Source organism: Pseudophryne corroboree, chromosome 7, assembly GCF_028390025.1.
Source record: "Pseudophryne corroboree isolate aPseCor3 chromosome 7, aPseCor3.hap2, whole genome shotgun sequence".
NCBI lineage: Eukaryota > Metazoa > Chordata > Amphibia > Anura > Myobatrachidae > Pseudophryne > Pseudophryne corroboree.
The window spans coordinates 133,977,747-134,003,075 of NC_086450.1; positions in this window are offsets into that span (position 1 = coordinate 133,977,747).

Here is a 25,329-nt window from a genome sequence, read left to right on the forward strand (position 1 = left end):
GTAAAGCTTCTGCTGATGTCTGTCACAACTGAGGGTTTAGGCTGACGGGAGTAAGCCTCAGTTGTAGGGGCTGAGATGAAGTTAAAACCTGGGAGGTTTAATCAGACCCCTGGACATGTAAGTGCAGATTGATTACCCGAAGGTGTGACCATGACAACCAGTTTAAAATTCAAAATAAAAGTTTATTTAACAGACTCCGTGAAATGACAAGCAGCATTCAAAGTAAATCAAAGACAGTGGCAAATAACACAGTTCCTGGATCACATAACCATAGGAGGTATATCAGAGCACTGGCAGGTATAGAACAGATGTAAAAGTCCTTTGATGGAATCACCTTACCAGGCCTGGTTGTAGTAGTGGAGATAGCCGAGGAACATGCCAGTAGTTGTAACAGGTGAATCTGTAACTTGAGTATGCTGATGTATCAGCTGGATGGAACCAGCCAGGTGGTAAGACACGGAGTGGATGCTGAGTGGAATCAGCCAGGTGATGAAACACAGAGTGGATGCTGAATGGAATCAGCCAGGTACTAAAGTCACGGAGTGGATGCTGGATGGAACCAGCCAGGTGATGAACACAGAGTGAATGATGTGAGATGCTAGGGAGCGTAGAAACTGAATAGCTGATAAATGATTACCGGTGGTAGTGGATACTGCTGTTAAGATAGGATCCGCTGGATCAGCACCGGTGTTTAGTAGAAGCTGAAATCTGTTGAAAGCTGGCTGCTGGAAACAGATTGTAGATAGCTGGAAACTTGGACAGCCACGGAAGACTGTAGAGTCAGGCTGCACCGCAAGATGGAAAGCAGGTGCGGGTCTCTTTGTGGATGCTGGAGACAGGAACTGGAACCTGGAGAAACAAACCACAGGAGAGAAAGACTGGAACAAGGTATGACATTCAAAGCACTGACATCTATCTGGCCCAGACACAGGATACTTATACCTGCTGCTATGCAGGCATTGGCTGGGCAATTATGCAGATTCCAGAGACGGTGGATTGGAGGAATTGGAGCATGTGATCAAATCCAACATGGCTGCGCCCATGCTGGAACCTGGAGGGAAAACTGGTTTGAACTGAAATGTGCAAACATAGTGATAATGGCAGCGCCGGCCGCGGAGGACAGGAGACGCCAGATGACTGTTATATGCTGAGACACTTGGAGGGCAGCAGAGGCCGCGGCAGGCTTGATACACTATACTGAGAACCTGCAGCAATAACACAGGAACGGCGGCGGAGGCCGCGGAGGACGGGAGACGCCATGTCGGATTCAAACATGGCGCCGCTGCGGTAGTGTCTCAGAATGACAGGAGAGATGTGCAGAGTGTTGACACAGATGAGATCCGGACTTGGAACGCTGGGCCAGTCTCAGAAGACACCTAAACGGCAGGTAATGGCGTCCAGATACCCGGATCGCGACAGCACCCCCCCCCCCCCCCCTTTAGGAGTGGCCCCAGGACACTTCTTAGGCTTTAAAGGAAACTTTGAGTGGAGATTTCGGACCAAGGCAGGAGCATGGACGTCTGAGGCATTGGTTTAAGAGCGTTCTTCAGGACCATAGCCCTTCCAGTCAATGAGATACTGTAACTGACCGTAACGGAAACGTGAGTCCAAAATCTTGGCCACCTCGTACTCGACTCCCCGTTGAGTCTGAACTTTGGGAGCTGGAGGAAGTGCGGAATGAAACCGATTCAGGATCAGCGGTTTCAACAAGGAAACATGAAATGTCCTGGGTATTTTCAAGAAGGGTGGTAACTGTAATCTGTAGGCAACAGGGTTGATGACTTGTTCAATCTTGAAGGGACCGATGTAGCGAGGTGCAAATTTCATGCTGGGAACTCTCAACCTCAAATTCTTCGTGGACAACCACACACGATCACCCACCTTGAGAGCACGAACCGCTCTACCCTTCCTATCGGCAAACTTCTTATACCTAGATGAGCCTTTAAGCAGGGCTGCGCGGACGTTCTTCCAGTTATTTGAAAACTGACGCAAGGTGACATCCACTGCTGGAACAGAAGTTGCGGGAAGCGGTTGAAATTCTGGGACTTTAGGGTGGAATCCATAATTGATGAAGAATGGTGTCGAAGAAGATGAGGAATGGTATTGATTGTTGTGGCTGAACTCGGCCCAAGGAAGGAGTTGAACCCAGTCATCTTGAGAGGAAGAGACATATATACGGAGGAAGGCCTCCAAGTCCTGATTCACCCTCTCGGTTTGACCATTGGTCTGAGGATGGTAAGCTGTGGAAAACTTTAACTTGACTTGGAGGGCTTGACACAAACTTCGCCAAAATTTGGCTACAAATTGTACTCCACGATCCGAGATGATCTCTTCAGGAAGACCGTGAAGTCGGAAGATCTCTTGTATAAACACTTGAGCCAACTTGGAAGCTGACGGAAGACTGGTGAGAGGGATGAAATGTGCCATCTTGGTGAACCGGTCAACTACCACCCAGATGGTATTAAACTTGTTGCAGATAGGTAGATCGGAAACAAAGTCCATCGACAAATGGGTCCATGGTCGACGGGGAACAGATAATGGAACCAGTTGCCCCGCAGGCGACTGGCGGGAGACTTTGTGTTGGGCACACTTTGGGCAGGAGGCAATAAATTCCATAACGTCCTTCTTCAGAGTTGGCCACCAGTAGGACCTAGAGATAAATTCAAGGGTTTTCTGAATGCCTGTATGTCCAGCAAAACGGGAAGCATGAGCCCAATGCATGAGCTTCTTCCTTAGAACTGGCTTAACAAAACTTTTCCCTGGTGGGGGCGTAGAGTCCATCCCTACCGTGGAGAATGCCAACGGATTAATAATAGGATGCTTGTCTGCAGACTCGGACTCATTTTCTTGCTCCCATGAGCGGGAAAGGGCATCAGCCTTACGATTCTGAGAACCCGGACAGAACTGGAGTTTAAAGTCAAACCTAGAGAAGAAAAGTGCCCATCTGGCCTGACGAGGATTCAGACATTGTGCGCCTTTGAGATATAAAAGATTTTTGTGGTCTGTAAGTATGGTGATTGAGTGGGAAGCTCCCTCCAACAGGTATCTCCACTCCTCCAGAGCGAGCTTGATGGCTAGCAACTCCTGATCGCCAATGGCATAGTTGCGCTCAGCTGGGGAGAACTTCCAGGTGAAGAAACTGCAAGGATGTAGATGTCCATCTTTGGCACTCTGGGATAACACCGCTCCTACTCCAACGGAGGAGGCATCTACCTCTAAGATAAAAGGAGAGTCGGTGTCGGGCTGTTTCAGAACTGGTGCAGAGATGAACCGTTGCTTCAGAAGGTGAAAGGCCTGCGTAGCTTCCTCGGACCACTTGGACGGATTAGCATCTTTCTTGGTTAATGCAGTGATAGGCGCCACAATGGTGGAAAAGTCTCGTATAAACTTTCTATAATAATTGGCAAACCCTAAGAACCTCTGGACCCCTTTGAGGGTTAAGGGTATAGGCCAATTCTGGATTGCTTGGAGTTTCTCAGGATCCATCTCTAGTCCGGAACCGGACACAATGTAACCTAGAAACGGAATGGTTTTAACTTCAAACACACACTTCTCCAATTTACAATAGCGGTGATTGACACGGAGACGGGAAAGAACCTCCTTTACCTAGAAACGATGATCTTCTAGATTATTAGCAAAGATGAGGATGTCATCTAGATAAACCACGACATGGCGGTATAAGATGTCCCTGAAGATCTCATTCACGAAGTGCTGGAAGACTGCTGGAGCGTTGCTCAATCCGAAGGGCATGACGAGGTACTCATAATGTCCGTCACGGGTGTTAAAGGCGGTCTTCCACTCGTCACCCTCACGGATTCGGATGAGATTGTAGGCACCCCTCAAGTCCAGCTTTGTGAAAATGGTTGCACCACTAACTCTATCAAAGAGCTCTGTAATCAGGGGTAAAGGGTATCGGTTCTTGACGGTAATGTCGTTCAGACCTCTGTAGTCGATGCACGGACGCAGACCACCGTCTTTCTTCTTAACGAAGAAGAAGCCTGCGCCGGCTGGAGAAGAGGATGGTCGGATGAAACCCTTCGCCAGGTTCTCTTTGATATACTCTTCCATGGAGTGTGTCTCAGGCAGAGACAACGGATAAGTTCGGCCTCGCGGTGGAACCTTCCCTGGAATGAGGTCGATTGGGCAGTCCCATTGTCTATGAGGAGGAAGGATATCAGCAGAGGCTTTACTGAACACGTCCGTGAAGTCTTGATATGGAGGAGGTGGAACATCAGATGACCTGGGGAAGGAAGAACAAACAGGAAAACTTTGGCTAAACAAGTCTCAGCACAGGAGGGACCCCATGCCAGTATTTGCGTAGTCGACCAGTCAATCGATGGGTTGTGGAGACGGAGCCATGGAAGGCCTAAAACCACTGGATGTGTGGCTCTTGGAATCACTAGAAAAGAAATATACTCAGAATGAAGAACTCCCACTCTCAGACGAACTGGAAGAGTCCTTAAGGAAATGACTGCGTCAAAAATCTTGCTGCCATCCACGGCAGTCAAAGAGATGGACGAGGACAGTCTCTCGGTGGGTAGGGACCACCGTTTAACATAAGCTTCGGTTATGAAATTCCCAGCTGCTCCGGAATCAAGGAGGGCAATGACGTTCCTGTAACGTTAAGCAATTTGGAGCGACACTGGGAGGTTACAATCATGAGGAGATGGAGAGGAGATCATTACTCCTAGCCGGCCCTCTCCTTGGCGAGCCAGGGTCTGGAGTTTTCCCGAACGTTTGGGACAGGCGTTGATAGTGTGCGACAGAGCTGCACAGTAGAGACATAGAGACTCGGAGAGGCGTCTTTGGCGCTCAGCGGGAGATAGACGGGAACGACCAATTTGCATAGGCTCATCCTTGGATGGAGATGGTTGACGAGGAGGAGGAGCAGAAGATTTAGGAACTGATAAAGCTAAATATTTATCTTACTTAAAACCCTTTAAGAGGCCTAAGAACACTGTACGCTATTGACGTCTGGAGTACCGTAAGGGTACGCACGTTGCGTAACAATCGCTTAGCCGTAGTCGAGACACTCACACGTTACGTTCGCTCACGGCCAAGAGATCACAGGCAGGCCCGCTATTGGCTGCCGACTAACGTTATGGTTCGCTATAGCGTAGCGGACGCTCGGGACCACGAGGAGATCACCAGCGGCGCAGACGCTCACAACGTTAAACCTTTACATGTAAACCATGAACAATGTATTATACAGAAAAACCTTAGTGTAATGGTGGGGTGTAGATGCAACACAATGTAACCTTATTAACTTAAAGCTGTTCGAGCTTCTCCGACGCTCTGAGAATACTTAACACTATAAGAAATACACAAATACCGGGCTTAGGGTCTAACGCCTTATATGAATGTTATACTTGCAAAAGAATAATACCATACAAGTCATTCACTACCAATATAACATAGACTAACTAACCAGATAACTACACAGGAAATACAATACAATACAAGTACGTTTAAGGGAAAATGAGAGAAAGAGGAGAAGAGAGAGAGAGAGAGAGATATGGCCCACAATACCAATAAAGACAATATGATTGCGGAGAAAACTTACGCTCAAGGGAAACAATCGCATGCGCCTCTGGATATCCAGCTCCCGATTATCAGCAATGAGAACCGTTGAAGAGTGAGAGCTGGATATGATCGGCTTGTCTATTTATGCCCCACACACAATACAATTCAATGGTCCCTACAATCTCATTGTTCATTGGACACAGGAATTCGTCTTCGCATTATAACAAAAGGTCATAGGTTGATTCATACAGGTGGGCTGTGACTATTTCCAACTGCTCAGGTGGGTGGGAAACTAGGTTTCCCGCCACATGGATAAGTGCAAATAATAGTAAAAGTACATAAACTTCTTATGTCCATAACTATTCGCACGAGCGATTAATCTGCTTCAAACCAACACCGGAATATTGCTAATTAAATACTCTTCCGATGGATACTAAACACCACTGTATAACCCTTGTCTGACCCTTCGTATCAAACAAAGAGGGATCTCTCTGTCTATGAACATGCTACCTTAACTAAACTTTCAGATTCTATCAAAGGGACCATAATCTACAAAATACATTATATAGTTAAAATATGTTACGAACGAGTCGCCCGCCAGACGCACATAAACTTTACCGTAAATGCGCACACTGTGCGCCCGCGGGTGCACGCAACAGCGAGTATGCGCACGCACGGCAGGGCTCATGAACGTGCAACAGGCACTCGCATGAGGTGCAAATATGGCAGTGTGTAGCGTGATATTTTTCTGACTTTGACAGTCCACCCTTTGGCAGTCAACAATAACTGCCACTTCCTAAAACATTTCAAAAAGAGAAAAATATATGTCAAGTGTAAATACATTTCTATGATTGGGTAGGGGAGGAGAGGAGAAGGTAGGAAAAGGGTATGACCCATTGAGATAGCAGAAGCATGTGTGTATGAATCCATGTTTGGGGGGGGTCATGTATCATCGTGCCGTACGTGTTTTAAATCAAGCTTCAAGGTATTGCGAAGTATACATTCGAATTCCTTCTTATCCCGTGGTACGGGTCTGTGGATGGGCTGTCAAACTTTACCGAGCTCTTTTCGGCTGTGGTTGTAACAAAATGGGGGAGCACATTTTAGTTGATGATACATGAATGGGGGAATATGTGATTGCTGATATCTGTGCGGGTATTCCCTATCGACTATGTGTGTAATTACCTGAAGGTTGTAGAGATGAAGATAAGACACAATTATGGTAAATGCAGTGGTATTCTATGTCAGGTTAATGAACATTTGTCGGTTGAAGCCTTGTTCGGTGTCTGTTGAATGCAGTCTTCTTTGGGCTTTTGCCAAAAGGTGTGGGCAAAAAGCTTTGTCAATGTCCATAGACTTACAAAAGTGTTGGGCTAGCGTAATTTTAAAATTTCTAGGGAAACTGGGGGTCTATGGCATAGTTCATCAAATATCTGTGTATAAGGTTGTCAAAACTTCTTCTTTAATCCATCAGTTGTCTGTATACAGGGTCATCAAATTCCTCGTCAAAAGTGGGTCTTTTTACCTTGGAAAAACCGGAAAAACAGGTGAAAGAAACGTACCGTATAATCGCATTTTCATCACATCATTGTTTCTACAGTTGGGTCATAAATCAAATCCATTGGAATTACAATTTCCTCACTCCTTAGACTCATTACCCTGGTACTACGTTTGCACTTCATTAAAGCCTGACCGCATCTAAATATCAAGCCAATCGTTATGACAACACCTAAGATACATAGGAGAAACTTCCCTACATCCATTATGACTCCTTGAGCCCATTCTCCTAAACCAGAGAACCAATTTCGCGGGTTCAACCATGACACCCAACCAGTCAGCTCATTACCCACAGCAGCAAGGGTGAGATTGTGTCTCCTGCGAAATTCCCACTTTAATTGGAGAATATCGTCCATCTTTTGGTCTATGACCTCGACCGGATCCTCGGTACTATTCGTTATATATGTGCAGCATTTCACGCCGTACTGCGTTGCCAGTGTGACACAATATCCACCTGTTACTGCTGTGAGATAATTAAGAACCATTCTATGCTGAACCAGTTCTATTTTATAAGCTTGAAGTTCTCTTCCAGTATACCTAAACGTGTCATCATACATTTCTGTAATATTGTCTAACAAATTTGCAAGCGCAGAGATATATCTATAGTTCAGCACTCCTCTAGCGGTGCGAGTGAAATCTAACGCAAGTAGGACCTGAATCCCGGTGGATTCATGGATCATGTCAGAGGCCAAATGCTCTGTCCTTTCTGTCAGTTGCCTTTTAACTACGTGCTCGTAGTGGGTGTGAGTATAAGGAGCTTGGGCACCACGGTGTATATCTTTCATTTTGGCATGTGATACAGTCATTACTTCAGGCAGTACTTTTCCAATATAACACAATCCTTCAGAGTTTGGGGCAAGCCACTTATACGCCTTCCTCCCGCATATGAAATATGCATCATCGGGGAGAACATATGGGACGGAGTAGGACATAACCATATTACACATCTTCCATGTGAAATCTCCTAACCCTAATTCTCCCATCTGTCTGGTACACGTATCAGTTTGTACGATATGTGCACAGTATCCTGGTGATACCTCTCCAACTCTCGGAATCCTACTTCCTAGGGTATACCTATATCGGAAAGATTTTTCTCTACTGGCTATGTGGCGTATAAGCTCTGTATCTGTCGGCATTCTATCTGCTCTATATGAAAAGGTCATGGTTTGGTTACTCCATGACACTTCCCAATTTCCCGGCTTTCGGGGATTGGAAATGTTAAAACATATTAGGGATCTATCCACATGATATTGGTGGAGCTTCAAACTAGGAGGACTGGAGATATTAAACCTCCTGTCCACCGGTCTCCCACCCTTTAGCTCAAGTACCTCCCCTACCGTTAAAGGAAATGGTACTAGTCCTGATTTGCTATGACCTTGAGGTACTTGAGAGCATACCCAACAATCTGTTTGATTTAACACGCTACCCACTAAGGAGTGATAGTCACTCAAGGGGTGCCGGTCCATGTGGATATGAAAACTGGATTGGCATTTCTTGATGCACCCATCCTCAACTACATTGTCACAGAGCCTACAGATACAGTTTTCTTCAGCTAACAATCCTTCACAATTCCTTCTATTGTCAATGCTATCGGATCGTTTTCTGATACTCGCCTTTACTTGTTGGTTAAGTTGTTCTTGGAAAACTACGCCTCCATCTTTGTCATCAGAACCCATTCCAGAACCTTTCTCGACCTCCATGGTACTCTCGCCGGAACAGACTGCTCTGGTCAACATCATGGTCAACAGGAAAATCCGGATCACAGTCTCTTGGGGCAAGTCCATCTTATAGGAGGAAACGAAGAAGAATGAGAAGGGGGAAAAAATAATTTGAGGGAGAGGGGATGGGAAGTGGAGAAAAACAATAAAAGGGAACAGGGAATCGACAACTGCTTTTGATCTTGTGATTTTCAATGCTCAGGTGCCGCCTCAGTCCTCCTGGAACAGACACTCCAGTGATACAACTTCCTCTACTGTCTGTTCCTTATCACGGGACCTCTCTGGATCAGCAACCTTCTTACAATGGGACGAATGAACCCAAGTCTCTCTCTCGGCAACCTTCAATGCTGTAGTGCTAGTCAATAAGACTTGGTATGGTCCTTCCCATCTGTCAATAAGGCAACCTGAGCGTAGAAAATTCCGTATCATTACATAATCCCCAGGTTCAATGTCATGACAATTACTATCTGGTAAATCAGGAATCACTAACTTCAAATTATCATTTTGATTCCTTAGCTGTTTACTCATGTTAATCAGGTACTTTACAGTCACTTCATTGTTACACTTCAAATCATCCTGAGGGTTAATCATAACATGCGGTTGTCGACCAAACAAGATTTCAAAGGGAGACAGATTAAGAGGGGACCTGGGAGTGGTTCTGATGCTGTATAGTACAATGGGTAAAGCTTCTGGCCATGTCAATCCTGTTTCTGCCATAACTTTGCTCAGTTTATTTTTAATAGTGCTGTTCACTCTTTCCACCTTCGCACTCGCCTGTGGACGGTATGGAGTGTGCAGCTTGCTATCAATTCCCATCAACTTACACTTTCCTTGAAAGACATCACCTGTAAAATGGGTACCCCTATCACTTTCGATAATTCTAGGGATACCATATCTACATACAAATTCCTGCACAATTTTCTTAGCAGTGAACATAGCGGTATTTGTGGCCGCCGGAAATGCTTCGACCCAATTTGAGAATACATCTATACAAACAAGTACATATTTCAAATTTCGACAAGGGGGTAATTGTATAAAGTCAATCTGTATTACCTGGACAGGGCCGCCTGTAGGTGGGATATGAGATGGTTCTGTTGGTATTGCCTTTCCGATATTCTTTCTCAAGCAGGTAAGGCATGACATTGCTCTCTTACCTGCATGAGATGAAAATCCTGGGGCGCACCAATATGCTCTTACCAACTTGCACATTCCCTCCTTGCCCAGATGAGTCAGCCCGTGTGCTGCCTCAGCTAAACATGGAAGATATGCTCTGGGGGCCACTGGTTTACTTTGTCCATCCGTCCAGAGTCCTGAGGACTCCTGGCCATATCCCTTTGCCTTCCAGACTGCCTTTTCCTGTGTGGAACACAAATTTTGCATTTCACACAGCTTCTGTGTGTTGATGGTATTAAATACCATCAGTTGTGTGGTGTCTGTCTGTCTGGGGGTACCAGCTGCTAACTTAGCAGCTTCGTCTGCTCGGCTGTTACCAAGTGATACTGGGTCCTGGCTATATGTGTGTGCTTTACACTTGATAACAGCCACTCTGTCGGGTTCCTGTATCGCTGTTAGAAGCCTTTTTATGTGAGCTGCATGCGCTACCGGTGTACCAGCTGCCGTCATGAAATTTCTGAGGCGCCATAGGGCTCCGAAATCATGGACTACCCCGAATGCGTATCTAGAGTCGGTGTAGATATTGGCTGATTTGCCCTTAGCCAATTCACATGCTCTAGTTAGGGCGACCAGTTCAGCAACCTGGGCTGAGTGAGGTGGGCCTAGCGGTTCTGCCTCTATGGTGCCTTGGTCATCTACGACTGCGTATCCAGTACACAAGTCTCCCGAGTCCGACTGTCTGTGACAACTACCATCCGTGTAGAAGGTAAGATCTACATCTTCCAGTGGGTTGTCACTGATGTCAGGCCTTGCGGTAAAATTTTGGGTCAAATATTCCATACAATCATGTGTGTCTTCCTTTGTATTAAATTCTCCTTCCCCACCACTCTCATCCTCCACCCTTTGTGCCTGTCCAGGCACACCTGGGAGATATGTTGCAGGATTTAATGCACTGCATCTCCTTATGGTGATGTTTACGGGGGCCATTAGTGCCAATTCCCATCTTGTAAACCGCGCTGATGAGACGTGTCTGGTTTGGGCAGAATTTAGCAAGGCTGACACTGCATGTGGTGTATGAATTGTGAGGTTGTGACCTAGCACTACATCTTCGCTTTTCGTTACTAGCAATGCTATCGCAGCAACGCTTCGCAAGCATGTGGGGAGGGATCGCGCTACCGTATCTAGCTGAGCGCTGTAGTATGCTACCGGCCTGCTGGCATCACCGTGCTTTTGGGTTAGGACGCCTGCTGCGCAACCAGCACTTTCTGTTCCGTACAGCTCAAAGGGTTTCCCATAGTCTGGCATACCTAATGCTGGTGCCTGCGTTAGGCACTGTTTAAGTCTCTCATATGCCATCTCGGACTCGTCTGTGTGCGAAATCCGATCAGGCTTGTTTGAGGAAACCATCTCCTGCAAAGGTAATGCTAGAATGGAAAATCCTGGGATCCAGTTACGGCAATACCCACACATTCCTAAAAACGTTCTGATCTGTTGCTGGGTTTGTGGCAGAGTCATGTCTCTAATTGCTTGAATTCTATCAGCGGTCAGGTGTCTCAGTCCTTGTGTTAGACAGTGTCCCAAATATTTTACTTTAGTTTGGCATAATTGCAACTTGTCTTTGGAAACCTTGTGTCCTGTGTCTGAAAGATGAAACAGGAGCTGTTTCGTATCTTTCAGGGACGCTTCCAATGAATCTGAACACAGTAGTAAATCATCCACATACTGTATCAATACTGATCCACTCTCTGGTTGAAAAGACTGTAAACAATCATGCAAAGCCTGGGAAAATATACTTGGACTGTCTATGAAACCTTGTGGTAATCGAGTCCATGTGTATTGGACTCCTCTGTATGTAAATGCAAACAAATATTGGCTGTCAGGGTGCAGAGGTACCGAAAAGAAAGCGGAGCAGAGGTCAATAACAGTGAAAAATTTCGCAGTGGGAGGGATTTGCATAAGGATGACAGCTGGATTTGGCACTACGGGGAACTGACTCTCAACTATTTTGTTAATCCCCCTTAGATCCTGCACTAGCCTGTAACCCCTCCCCCCACTCTTTTTAACAGGGAAGATGGGACTATTGGCTGTGCTGGATGTTCTTACCAGAATGCCCTGTTGTAGCAAGCGCTCTATTACTGGGTATACTCCTAACTCCACCTCTGGCTTCAGAGGGTATTGTGGGATTTTTGGAGCTATCCTACCATCTTTTACTTGCACAACTACTGGAGCTACGTTTGCCATCAATCCAGTGTCTTGTCCGTCTTTAGTCCACAGTGACTCTGGTATCTGGGATGTCATTTCTTCTACTTGGGATGGAGTCCTATTTGTCATAATGGTATGTGACATTAATTTTGATGGGGAGTCTAACATGTCTCGCACTTCCTGAGCGTGATTCTCAGGTATGTCCAAGAATACACCTTCAGGAGTACAATAAATGACGCACCCCATTTTACACAATAAGTCTCTTCCCAGGAGATTTGTCGGTGCCGATGCAGCCAGCAAAAAGGAATGCTTGGTATGTAAAGGCCCTATTGTAATCTCGGCTGGTTTGCTAACAGGGTAGTGCTGGACTACTCCCGTTACTCCCATGGCTGGAATTGTCTTACCAGTGGTTCTCATGCCCACTGTCGAATTTATCACTGATTTGGCCGCCCCCGTATCTACAAGAAAGTTTAATGATTTACCAGCTACATTAATTGCAATTTCGGGTTCACTTCCAAGACTTGCAATCAATTTTACTGGCTGCAGATTACAGGTATGGCCACACCCCTATTGGGTATGGTGACCTCCCTGAATCCCGCTGGCAGCAACTACTTGTGAAGGGGTTAAATGGGAACTACCAGAGGCTTGCCAGTCTCTGTTCGGGGGGTATCTTTTTGTTTCCCCTGCATGTGGCTCATAACTCCGTTTCTGCGGACCCTGCTCCCAATGTCGTGTGTCGTGTCGTTGTCTAGGGGGTTGATAAGACTTTTGTATGTTTCTCGATTTACAGTCTCGTGCAAAGTGTCCCTCTCTATGACAGGAATAACAGGTTACCACATTCGACTTACCCACAGGGTTTGGTGATTTATACAAAGGCTGCCTTGTGGTCAGGGCCTGTATACTTACGGCCATTAACTTATCACCTTGTAATTCCCTGTGTCTGGTGATATTCCGATCGTGATCCACAGCTGCCTCTCTCAAAGTAGCCACCGACAGACCTCGCCAACATGGTTGCGTGGTCTGTACCCTTGTCTTTAATGCCTCTTTTAAACCATCCATTAGTACAGATACTGCTACTTCTCGATGGTTTATGTTTGTTTTAATGTCCTCTATGCCTGTGTATTTTTCCATATCTAGTAATGCCCTGTGAAAATATTCTGCAGCAGTTTCTGACTCTTTTTGTTTAATGGAGAAAATCTTGTTCCATTTAACTACAGCTGGAAAATACTCCTTTAACTGTAAACTTATCCTTTTTACATTGTCTTTGTTGTACACATCTGTAAGAGGTACATCCTGATCCAATCCACAGTCAGCTAAAAATTGAGCCGAGTCGACATTGGAGGGTAAACAAGCCCTCAGCAATACCTGCCAGTCTTTGTTATTGGGCTCTAAAGTGTTCCCTAGGTCTCTGATGTATTTCTGGCTAGCAACTAAGTCTTTCCTAGGGTCAGGGAATTCAGACACTATGGTTCTTAATTCCATTCGGGAAAATGGGCTGTACATGGCAATGTTCCTAACAGGAGTGACTCCTGACGTGTCAGTTTTCCCATTTGGCACTGCTATTACCCTAACAGGATTTAGTATAGCAACATCATTCTGTGTAGATTCTACAGCCTGTGGTGAAATGGTTTCAGCATAGTGTATGGTGCCGTACTTACCCATAGATACGACCTCACCTGTCCCTCCGCTAGGGGCCTTTGTTACTAATCTTAAGGGTTGGGCCGTGCCTACTGTTGTTTCTGATATGGTGGCTGCTAGAGAGAGCGCTGATATTGTTGCCGATTCGTCCTCTTGATCACACTCCTGGGGAAAGTTCAAAACAGGGTACAACTTGAACGGGTTAATACTTGCATTGGTTAACTTATTAACATTTACACAGTTGCTAAGTGTTTGTTTGTTACACCCTAATGCGTCATTCTCCGCAACCAATTTCTCTCCTGATATGTATGGTGGCGGCGGGGCCGTGGCTATCAGTTTCCTGATAGGATTAGATCCCGCCGCCTGAGCCAATCCTCTCTGTATTTCACCCTCCTGTTGCCATAACTGCAAATAATCATAATGTTTGATTCGTCTCTTTGTTGATTTAATGAGACATATCCTCCTCCTTAGATTTTGTAACACTTCTGGGCTAAAGCTGCCTACTCTTGGGAACTTCTCCCCGTCATGTACCGTCATTCTCTCCCATTCATCACATAAAACCTCTGTGTGTGAACCGTATTTTTCACACATTACGTACCTTGCCGACCCGATTGGTCGGTTTACTGAATCAACCCGAACCGAGGTTGATCGCCCCCTACCTGAACAATTGGCCCCCATACCTGTAGGTGTTGCTTTCACCACCTCTGACCTTCAATCAGGGTCTTCAGCGAACCCTTACAAAAACCAAAATGTTCAAGATAGGCTGACGGTGGCGGTTTACCGAGTACCCCACTCACTCGCCCACGCCGACCAATACGACCTACACACTGCCCTAGTGCTGGCGTACTCGACCCAGGGCCCCTATGAACCTTTGTTTACTGGAACATGTGAGTGTGATCCGCAGAGCATTAACCCTTTCCAGTAACTGTTGGTTGTTGGATAATTCCTGAGTGACCAGCGAACTTCCCTTTAGAAAATAAAAAATTACACAAATCACGTCAGAATGTACAAATATTGTTTATGACCCGTTTCGTACACAAATGGTACTGGTCAGATTAACTAATGCACACAATTACGTGCGGTACAATCAGTCTGCACATAAGCAACTAATCTTATGTGCAGAGCGACCAGTGGAATCGAAAATTACGGCTGCGAATTCCTTCAGCATGAGCTTTATTGGCCTATATGGGTTCTGCACCAACCCCCTGGGTTGTGCTCTTTTCTCTATTTATAGCGGACTTCCTTGTCTGCTGTACCTGGACCTCCTGGTCTGTTCTGGACCTCCTGGTCTGTGCTACAGTATGACCTCCTGGTCTGCTATACTCTAATGCTCAGATTTTATGTTTAACAAGGGATGCCTCCCTAGCCACCATGCACGTCACTTACATGTATGTACCCTGCGAGAACTCGACTTCTTGTGGTTCAACCTCAAAAAATTGTATAAACTTATATATGCAAACACTCACTCACCACATGTACACTTTTGTTTCTATTTCTATTTCTATTTCTGCGCAGAAATTTTCTTTCCTTTAGACCAGATGTGTTGTAAATTTGGAGAAGGATCTGTTAGTCTAAATTTCGGACACTAAAATAGATTTGCGCTATTTATCGCGTTGCCACCTTTTCGCCTGTTACAATAACACTAGCGTGTGATTTGAGTTACGTGGGCGTACCCGGACGCTCCGTTGCGTAATATACGCTGCGTGCGTCGGCCTTTGAGTTGCGTACGCGAGTCTCACCCTTTGTTAGAGACACGTGTACACAAAGCAAATATCCACCGTAACACAATTTTACACGTTTATCAATGTAGATGATCCTCGATCATCTACCGAACACCACACCAATCTCTCCTTGTATCTTTAGGTAGAGCTGCGTGCGTGTTTTGCAATTTATCCCTTAATGTATTACTTTTATACTTTAACTATGAAATAGCGACAAATCTCTCTTAGCACGTTTATCAATTATAAAATGGCAAACAGGAGAGTGATATATGAAAATACACGAATAAAAAGAAATGCAGATATGCGTGTGTACGTACGCAAGACAGAAAATAAAGTTTTAAAAGACACTAGCGTTTTGTTCTTACCTCCTGTTCCGGATTCCCTCAGCACCCTTTACTAAGCGAAGCAGACGCTTATCCAGACAGCACTACGAGGAATATGATCTCCCGCCCTTTGCTGATGGATAATGTCTGCTGAAATTACCTAGTATAGATATGTGAAGGACGGACGAGCCGCCAATTGATAAAGCTAAATATTTATCTTACTTAAAACCCTTTAAGAGGCCTAAGAACACTGTACGCTATTGACGTCTGGAGTACCGTAAGGGTACGCACGTTGCGTAACAATCTCTTAGCCGTAGTCGAGACGCTCACGCGTTACGTTCGCTCACGGCCAAGAGATCACAGGCAGGCCCGCTATTGGCTGCCGACTAACGTTATGGTTCGCTATAGCGTAGCGGACGCTCGGGACCACGAGGAGATCACCAGCGGCGCAGACGCTCACAACGTTAAACCTTTACATGTAAACCATGAACAATGTATTATACAGAAAAACCTTAGTGTAATGGTGGGGTGTAGATGCAACACAATGTAACCTTATTAACTTAAAGCTGTTCGAGCGTCTCCGACGCTCTGAGAATACTTAACACTATAAGAAATACACAAATACCGGGCTTAGGGTCTAACGCCTTATATGAATGTTATACTTGCAAAAGAATAATACCATACAAGTCATACACTATCAATATAACATAGGCTAACTAACCAGATAACTACACAGGAAATACAATACAATACAAGTACGTTTAAGGGAAAATGAGAGAAAGAGGAGAAGATAGAGAGAGAGATATGGCCCACAATACCAATAAAGACAATATGATTGCGGAGAAAACTTACGCTCAAGGGAAACAATCGCATGCGCCTCTGGATATCCAGCTCCCGATTATCAGCAATGAGAACCGTTGAAGAGTGAGAGCTGGATATGATCGGCTTGTCTATTTATGCCCCACACACAATACAATTCAATGGTCCCTACAATCTCATTGTTCATTGGACACAGGAATTCGTCTTCGCATTATAACAAAAGGTCATAGGTTGATTCATACAGGTGGGCTGTGACTATTTCCAACTGCTCAGGTGGGTGGGAAACTAGGTTTCCCGCCGCATGGATAAGTAAGTGCAAATAATAGTAAAAGTACATAAACTTCTTATGTCCATAACTATTCGCACGAGCGATTAATCTGCTTCAAACCAACACCGGAATATTGCTAATTAAATACTCTTCCGATGGATACTAAACACCACTGTATAACCCTTGTCTGACCCTTCGTATCAAACAAAGAGGGATCTCTCTGTCTATGAACATGCTACCTTAACTAAACTTTCAGATTCTATCAAAGGGACCATAATCTACAAAATACATTATATAGTTAAAATATGTTACGAACGAGTCGCCCGCCAGACGCACATAAACTTTACCGTAAATGCGCACACTGTGCGCCCGCGGGTGCACGCAACAGCGAGTATGCGCACGCACGGCAGGGCTCATGAACGTGCAACAGGCACTCGCATGAGGTGCAAATATGGCAGTGTGTAGCGTGATATTTTTCTGACTTTGACAGAACGGATGATCTTCCTCGCTCGGTTGCTCTCTCTCTGTACCGTAGATCAACCTTCATGCATAGTGAAATTAGCTCATCCAACTTAGAAGGCAAGTCTCTGGTAGCTAACTCATCTTTAATGCGTTCTGACAAGCCATGCCAGAATGCAGCATACAGGGCCTCGTCGTTCCAGGCCAGTTCAGATGCCAGGATTTTGAACTGTATAAGATACTGTCCCACAGTACGTGTTCCCTGGCGTAGACGGAGAATCTCAGATGAAGCAGAGGATACCCGGCCTGGCTCGTCGAAGATGCGCCTGAATGATGCTACAAAGTCAGTATAGGAGGACAGCAGGGGATCAGATTTCTCCCATAACGGTGATGCCCAATCAAGGGCTGAGCCACTAAGAAGAGAAATAATATAAGCAACTTTGGTACGGTCACTGGGGAAGTTGCCAGGTTGAAGCTCAAAATGGATTTCGCATTGGTTGAGAAATCCCCTGCAGAACTTTGGAGATCCGTCAAATTTTGCTGGCGTTGGAAGATGAAGACGTGGTATGGAAATGGGTAAGGTGGGTGGGGTTACAGCTGGAGTCACTGTGGTGGACGCACCAGACGTGCCAGGTCCACGGAGGGTCGTCTGAATTCCATCCAGCCGAGTAGAGAGATCCTGGAGACAGCGGATGGTGTGACCTTGTGCAGCATCCTGATGTTCGAGTCTGGCTGCCAGTTCTTGCATAGGTCTAGCCGCTTGATCCTGGTCTCCGGCTGGATTCATATGGTCAGTGCTTACTGTCACAACTGAGGGTTTAGGCTGACGGGAGGAAGCCTCAGTTGTAGGGGCTGAGATGAAGTTAAAACCTGGGAGGTTTAATCAGACCCCTGGACATGTAAGTGCAGATTGATTACCCGAAGGTGTGACCATGACAACCAGTTTAAAATTCAAAATAAAAGTTTATTTAACAGACTCCGTGAAATGACAAGCAGCATTCAAAGTAAATCAAAGACAGTGGCAAATAACACAGTTCCTGGATCACATAACCATAGGAGGTATCTCAGAGAACTGGCAGGTATAGAACAGATGTAAAAGTCCTTTGATGGAATCACCTTACCAGGCCTGGTTGTAGTAGTGGAGATAGCCGAGGAACATGCCAGTAGTTGTAACAGGTGAATCTGTAACTTGAGTATGCTGCTGTATCAGCTGGATGGAACCAGCCAGGTGGTAAGACACGGAGTGGATGCTGAGTGGAATCAGCCGGGTGATGAAACACAGAGTGGATGCTCAATGGAATCAGCCAGGTACTAAAGTCACGGAGTGGATGCTGGATGGAACCAGCCAGGTGATGAACACAGAGTGAATGATGTGAGATGCTAGGGAGCGTAGAAACTGAATAGCTAATAAATGATTACCGGTGGTAGTGGATACTGCTGTTAAGATAGGATCCGCTGGATCAGCACCGGTGTTTAGTAGAAGCTGAAATCTGTTGAAAGCTGGCTGCTGGAAACAGATTGTAGATAGCTGGAAACTTGGACAGCCACGGAAGACTGTAGAGTCAGGCTGCACCGCAAGATGGAAAGCAGGTGCGGGTCTCTTTGTGGATGCTGGAGACAGGAACTGGAACCTGGAGAAACAAACCACAGGAGAGAGAGACTGGAACAAGGTATGACATTCAAAGCACTGACATCTATCTGGCCCAGACACAGGATACTTATACCTGCTGCTATGCAGGCATTGGCTGGGCGATTATGCAGATTCCAGAGACGGTGGATTGGAGGAATTGGAGCATGTGATCAAATCCAACATGGCTGCGCCCATGCTGGAACCTGGAGGGAAAACTGGTCTGAACTGAAATGTGCAAACATAGTGATAATGGCGGCGCCGGCAGCGGAGGACAGGAGACGCCAGATGACTGTTATATGCTGAGACACTTGGAGGGCAGCAGAGGCCGCGGCAGGCTTGATAAACTATACTGAGAACCTGCAGCAATAACACAGGAACGGCGGCGGAGGACGGGAGACGCCATGTTGGATTCAAACATGGCGCCGCTGCGGTAGTGTCTCAGAATGACAGGAGAGATGGGCAGAGTGTTGACACAGATGAGATCCGGACTTGGAACGCTGGGCCAGTCTCAGAAGACACCTAAACGGCAGGTAATGGCGTCCAGATACCTGGATCGTGACAATGTCCTTCCTCCTCATAGGGAATGGGACTGTCCAATTGATCTCATCCCAGGGAAGGTTCCACCTCGAGGCCGAACTTATCAGTTGTCCTTATCAGAGACGCATTCCATGGAGGAGTACATCAAAGAGAATCTGGTGAAGGGTTTTATTCGACCTTCCTCTTCTCCAGCTGGCGCAGGCTTCTTTTTCGTAAAAAAGAAAGACGGTGGCCTGCAGCCGTGCATCGACTACAGAGGTTTGAACGACATTACCATCAAGAACCGATATCCTTTACCCCTGATTACTGAGCTGTTCGATAGAGTTAGCGGAGCAACCATCTTTACAAAGTTGGATTTGAGGGGTGCCTACAATCTCACGGACCCGTGAGGGTGACGAGTGGAAGACCGCCTTTAACACCCGTGATGGGCATTATGAGTACCTCGTCATGCCCTTCGGATTGAGCAATGTTCCAGCTGTCTTCCAGCATTTCGTGAATGAGATCTTCAGAGACATCTTATACCGCCATGTCGTGGTTTATCTAGATGATATCCTTATCTTTGCCAATAATCTAGAGGAACATCGTTTCTGGGTAAAGGAGGTTCTGTCTCGTCTCTGTGTCAATCATCTCTATTGCAAATTAGAGAAATGTGTCTTTGAAGTCAAATCCATTCCGTTTCTAGGTTACATTGTGTCCGGTTCCGGACTAGAGATGGATCCTGAGAAACTACAAGCAATCCAGAATTGGCCGATACCCTTAACCCTCAAAGGGGTTCAGAGGTTCTTAGGGTTCGCAAATTACTACAGAAAGTTTATACGAGACTTTTCCACCATTGTGGCGCCTATCACTGCATTGACTAAGAAGGGTGCTAATCCGTCCAAGTGGTCTGAAGAAGCTACGCAAGCTTTTCATCTATTAAAACAACGGTTCATCTCTGCACCAGTTCTGAAACAGCCCGACATCGACTCTCCTTTCATCTTAGAGGTGGGTGCCTCCTCCGTTGGAGTAGGAGCAGTGTTATCCCAGAGGGCTAAAGATGGCCATCTACATCCTTGCAGTTTCTTCTCCCAGAAGTTCTCCCCAGCTGAGAGCAACTATGCCATTGGCGACCAGGAGTTGCTAGCCATCAAGCTCGCTCTAGAGGAGTGGAGATATCTGTTGGAGGGAGCTTCTCATTCAATCACTATACTTACCGACCACAAGAATCTTTTATATCTGAAAAGCGCACAATGTCTTAACCCTCGTCAGGCCAGATGGGCACTTTTCTTTTCCAGGTTCGACTTTAAACTCCAGTTCTGTCCGGGCTCTCAGAATCGCAAGGCCGATGCCCTTTCCCGCTCATGGGAGCAAGAAAATGAGTTAGAGTCTTCAGACAAACATCCTATTATTAATCCGTTGGCATTCTCCATGGTAGGGATGGACTCTACGCCCCCACCAGGGAAAAGTTTTATGAAGCCGGTGTTAAGGAAGAAGCTCATGCATTGGGCCCATGCTTCCCGTTTTGCCGGACATACAGGCATTCAAAAGACCCTTAAGTTTATCTCTAGGTCCTATTGGTGGCCAACTCTGAAGAAGGACGTCATGGAGTTTATTGCATCTTGCCCAAAGTGTGCCCAACACAAAGTATCCCGCCAGTCTCCTGCGGGGCAACTGGTTCCATTATCTGTTCCCCATCGACCGTGGACCCATTTGTCGATGGCCTTTGTTACAGACCTGCCTATGTGCAACAAGTTCAATACCATCTGGGTGGTAGTTGACCTGTTCACCAAGATGGCACATTTCATTCCTCTCACCGGTCTTCCTTCAGCTTCCAAGTTGGCTCAAGTGTTCATACAAGAGATCTTCCGACTCCACGGTCTTCCTGAAGAGATCATCTCAGATCGAGGAGTACAATTCGTAGCCAAATTCTGGCGAAGTTTGTGTCAAGTCCTCCAAGTCAAACTAAAGTTTTCCACAGCTTACCATCCTCAGACCAATGGTCAAACTGAGAGGGTGAATCAGGACTTGGAGGCCTTCCTCCGCATCTATGTGTCTTCCTCTCAAGATGACTGGGTTCAACTACTTCCCTGGGCCGAGTTCTGCCATAACAACCAATATCATTCCTCATCTTCTTCAACACCATTCTTCACTAACTATGGATTCCACCCTAAAGTTCCAGAATTCCAACCACTTCCAGCAACTTCTGTTCCAGCAGTGGATATCACCTTGCGTCAGTTTGCAAACAACTGGAAGAATGTACGAGCGGCTCTGCTCAAAGCATCGTTCAGGTACAAGAAGTTTGCTGATAAGAAGCGTAGAGCGGTTCCTGCTCTCAAGGTGGGTGATCGTGTGTGGTTGTCCACGAAGGATTTGAGGTTAAAAGTTCCCAGCATGAAGTTTGCACCTCGTTACATCGGTCCTTTAAAAATTGAACAAGTCATCAATCCTGTTGCTTACAGACTCCAGTTACCTCCCTTCTTGAAAATACCCAGGACATTCCATGTTTCCCTGTTGAAACCGCTGATCCTGAATCGGTTTCATTCTACACTTCCTCCGGCTCCGAAAATCCAGACTCAACGGGGAGTTGAGTATGAAGTTGCCAAGATTCTGGACTCACATTTCCGTTACGGTCAATTACAGTATCTTATTGACTGGAAGGGCTATGGTCCTGAGGAACACTCTTGGACCAATGCTTCAGATGTCCATGCTCCTTCCTTGGTCCGGAATTTCCACTCCAAGTTTCCGCAGAAGCCGAAGAAGTGTCCTGGGGCCACTCCTAAAGGGGGGGGTGCTGTCACGATCCGGGTATCTGGACGCCATTACTTGCCTTTTAGATGTCTCCTGAGGCTGGCTCAGCGTTCCAGGGCCGGATTTCATCTGTAATACTGATGTCCACATTCTGCATCCCTCTTCTGTCACCCTGAGACGCTGTCACAGCGGAGCCATGTTTGCTTTCTGAATGGCGTCTCCCGTCCTCCGCGGCCTCCGCCGCCGTTCCTGTGTTCCAGTATACAGGATATCAGAGTGGCGCCTTATGCCAGCCGCGGCCTCCGCTGTCGTCCGCGTGGTTCTAGTGTGCAGTCATCAGTCTGGCGTCTCCTGTCTTCTGTGGCCGGCGCCGCCATTGCTGCTAAGTTTCCACATGGATTACCAAACCAACTTTCCCTCCAAGTACCTGCATGGGCGCAGCCATGTTGGATTCTGTCACCTGTTCAAATTCCACCAATCCGCTGCTCCACTGAAATCTGCATAATTGCCTAGCCAATCCCTTCCTTGCTGCAGGTATAAGTATTCTGTGCCTGAGCAAGGAAGGCGTCAGTGCTTTGGTTGTCAAACCTAGTTCCAGTCTGTCTCTCTCCTGTGGTTGTTTTCCAGGTTCCAGTTCCTGTCTCCAAGCTTCCACTAAAGAGATCCGCTCCAGTCAACCACCTGCGGTGCAGCCTGACTCTCCAGTCCTCTGGGACTCATCTGTTTCCAGCTACAGATTCACCTGCTTCCAGCACTTAGCTTCCAGCAGAGATCAGCTCCTCTTAAAGTGCCGGTACCATTTCTGCAGATTTCCATTTAACCACCGGTACTATTATTTCACCGCTCTCAAGCTCCATATATCATTTATATTTCATCGCTCTCAAGCTTCATTTATCATCCACTCCATGTCTACATCTGTCTGGTTCCAACTAGTACCCAAAGCAGCCATTTTATCTACAGCAGCCCAGCTTCCCATGGAACATCAGCTGGTATGATCCTGGGCTATCTCCATTGCTACAGTCGGGTCTGGGAAGGACTTTCCATCTAGAGGACAATAAGAACTGTTCCCATATTACCAGAGCCCTGTGGCCAGTGCCATCCTGTAGTACCCAGGAACTGTGTTATATAATTGCTGATTTTACGTTTCTCTTTTATTACTGCTGTGTTGCATGGAATTTGTCAAATAAACATCATTGACTTTTACCTTGGTTGTCGTGGTCACGCCTTCGGGCAATCTTCCTACGTGTATCTTACATGTCCAGGGGTCTGATACAACCTCCTAGGTTTCTCTATACCTCAGCCCCTACAACTGAGGCTGCCTCCCGTCAGCTCAGGCCCTCAGTTGTGACAACGGGTGGATCATAAATTACCCAAAGTCACAGTTGGAACCAACGACAAGGTTGTCTTTCCTCGGGATGATTCTGGACACAGAAGTTCAGAGAGCATTTGTTCCGCTGGAAAAGGCTCTGGAAATCCAGAAAACGGTAAAACTGATATTGAAACCATCAAGTGTGTCGATCCATCAGTGCATTCAGTTGTTGGGGAAGATGGTGGCGGCCTACGAGGCCATACAGTTTGGCAGGTTCCATGCCAGAGTATTCCAGTGGGACCTGTTGGACAAGTGGTCGGGGTCACACATACACATGCACAGAAAGATAATCCTGTCGTCAAAAACCAGGATTTCGCTCCTGTGGTGGTTACACAGCTCTCACCTACTAGAGGGACGCAGGTTCGGGATTCAGGACTGAGTCCTGGTAACCACGGATGCAAGTCTCCGAGGCTGGGGAGCAGTCTCTCAGGGAGAAAACTACCAGGGACGTTGGTCACAACAGGAAGCCTGCCTTCACATAAACGTTCTGGAGCTAAGAGCCATTTACAACGGCCTTCAACAAGCGGTACATCTTCTTCAAGACGTCCCGTGCAGATCCAGGCGGACAATGTAACAGCAGTCGCATACATAAACAGGCAGGGTGGAACGAAAAGCAGAGCGGAAATGGCAGAGGTGACAAAAATCCTCAGCTGGGCAGAAAAACATCTACAAGCTCTGTTGGCAATATTCATTCCAGGAGTAGACAACTGGGAAGCAGACTTCCTCAGCAGACACGATCTCCATCCCGGAGAGTGGGACCTCCACCAAGAAGTCTTCGCAGAGGTGAAAAGTCTTTGGGGAGTTCCTCAAATATACATGATGGCGTTTCGTCTCAACAAGAAGCTTCAGAGATACTGTTCCAGGTCGAGAGACCCTCAAGCAATAGCAGTGGATGCACTGGTGACCCAGTGGGTGTTTCCATCAGTGTATGTCTTCCCTCCACTGCTGATCCCAAAAGTACTCAGGATCATAAGAAAAACAAGGGTTCGAGCAATCTTCATTGCGCCAGACTGGCCAAGGAGGGCTTGGTACCCAGATCTTCAACAGTTACTCATAGGAGATCCTCGGCCTCTTCCTCCTCAAGAGGACCTGCTACAGCAGGGGCCGTGTGTGTACCAAGACGTACCGCGGCTACGTTTGACGGCATGGCTGTTGAGCGCCATATCCGAGCTAGGAAGGGTATTCTCGAGGAGGTCATCCCCACCCTTATTCAGGCCAGAAAGGGAGTAAAGTCGAAACATTACCACCGTATTTGGAGAAAATATGTATCTTGGTGTGAATCCAAGAAAGCTCCTACGGAAGAGTTTCATTTAGGACGTTTTCTCCATTTTATGCAGGATGGTGTGGAGGCGGGCCTCCGATTGGCATCAATCAAGGTCCAGATTTCGGCCTTGTCAGTGTTCTTCCAGAAAGAATTGGCCTCTCTTCCAGAGATTCAGACCTTTGTGAAAGGGGCTCTGCACATCCAGCCTCCATTCGTGCCTCCAGTGGCACCATGGGACCTTAACGTGGTATTGCAGTTCCTTCAATCGGATTGGTTTGAGCCTCTAGAAAAGATAGAGTTGAAATTTCTCACTTGGAAAATGGTGATGCTTTGGCATCCGCAAGGCGGGTGTCTGAATTGGGGGCCTCGTCTCACAAGAGCCCTTACCTGATCTTCCATGAAGATATGGCAGAGTTCAGGACTCGTCAACATTTTCTTCCGAAGGTGATTTCATCTTTCCA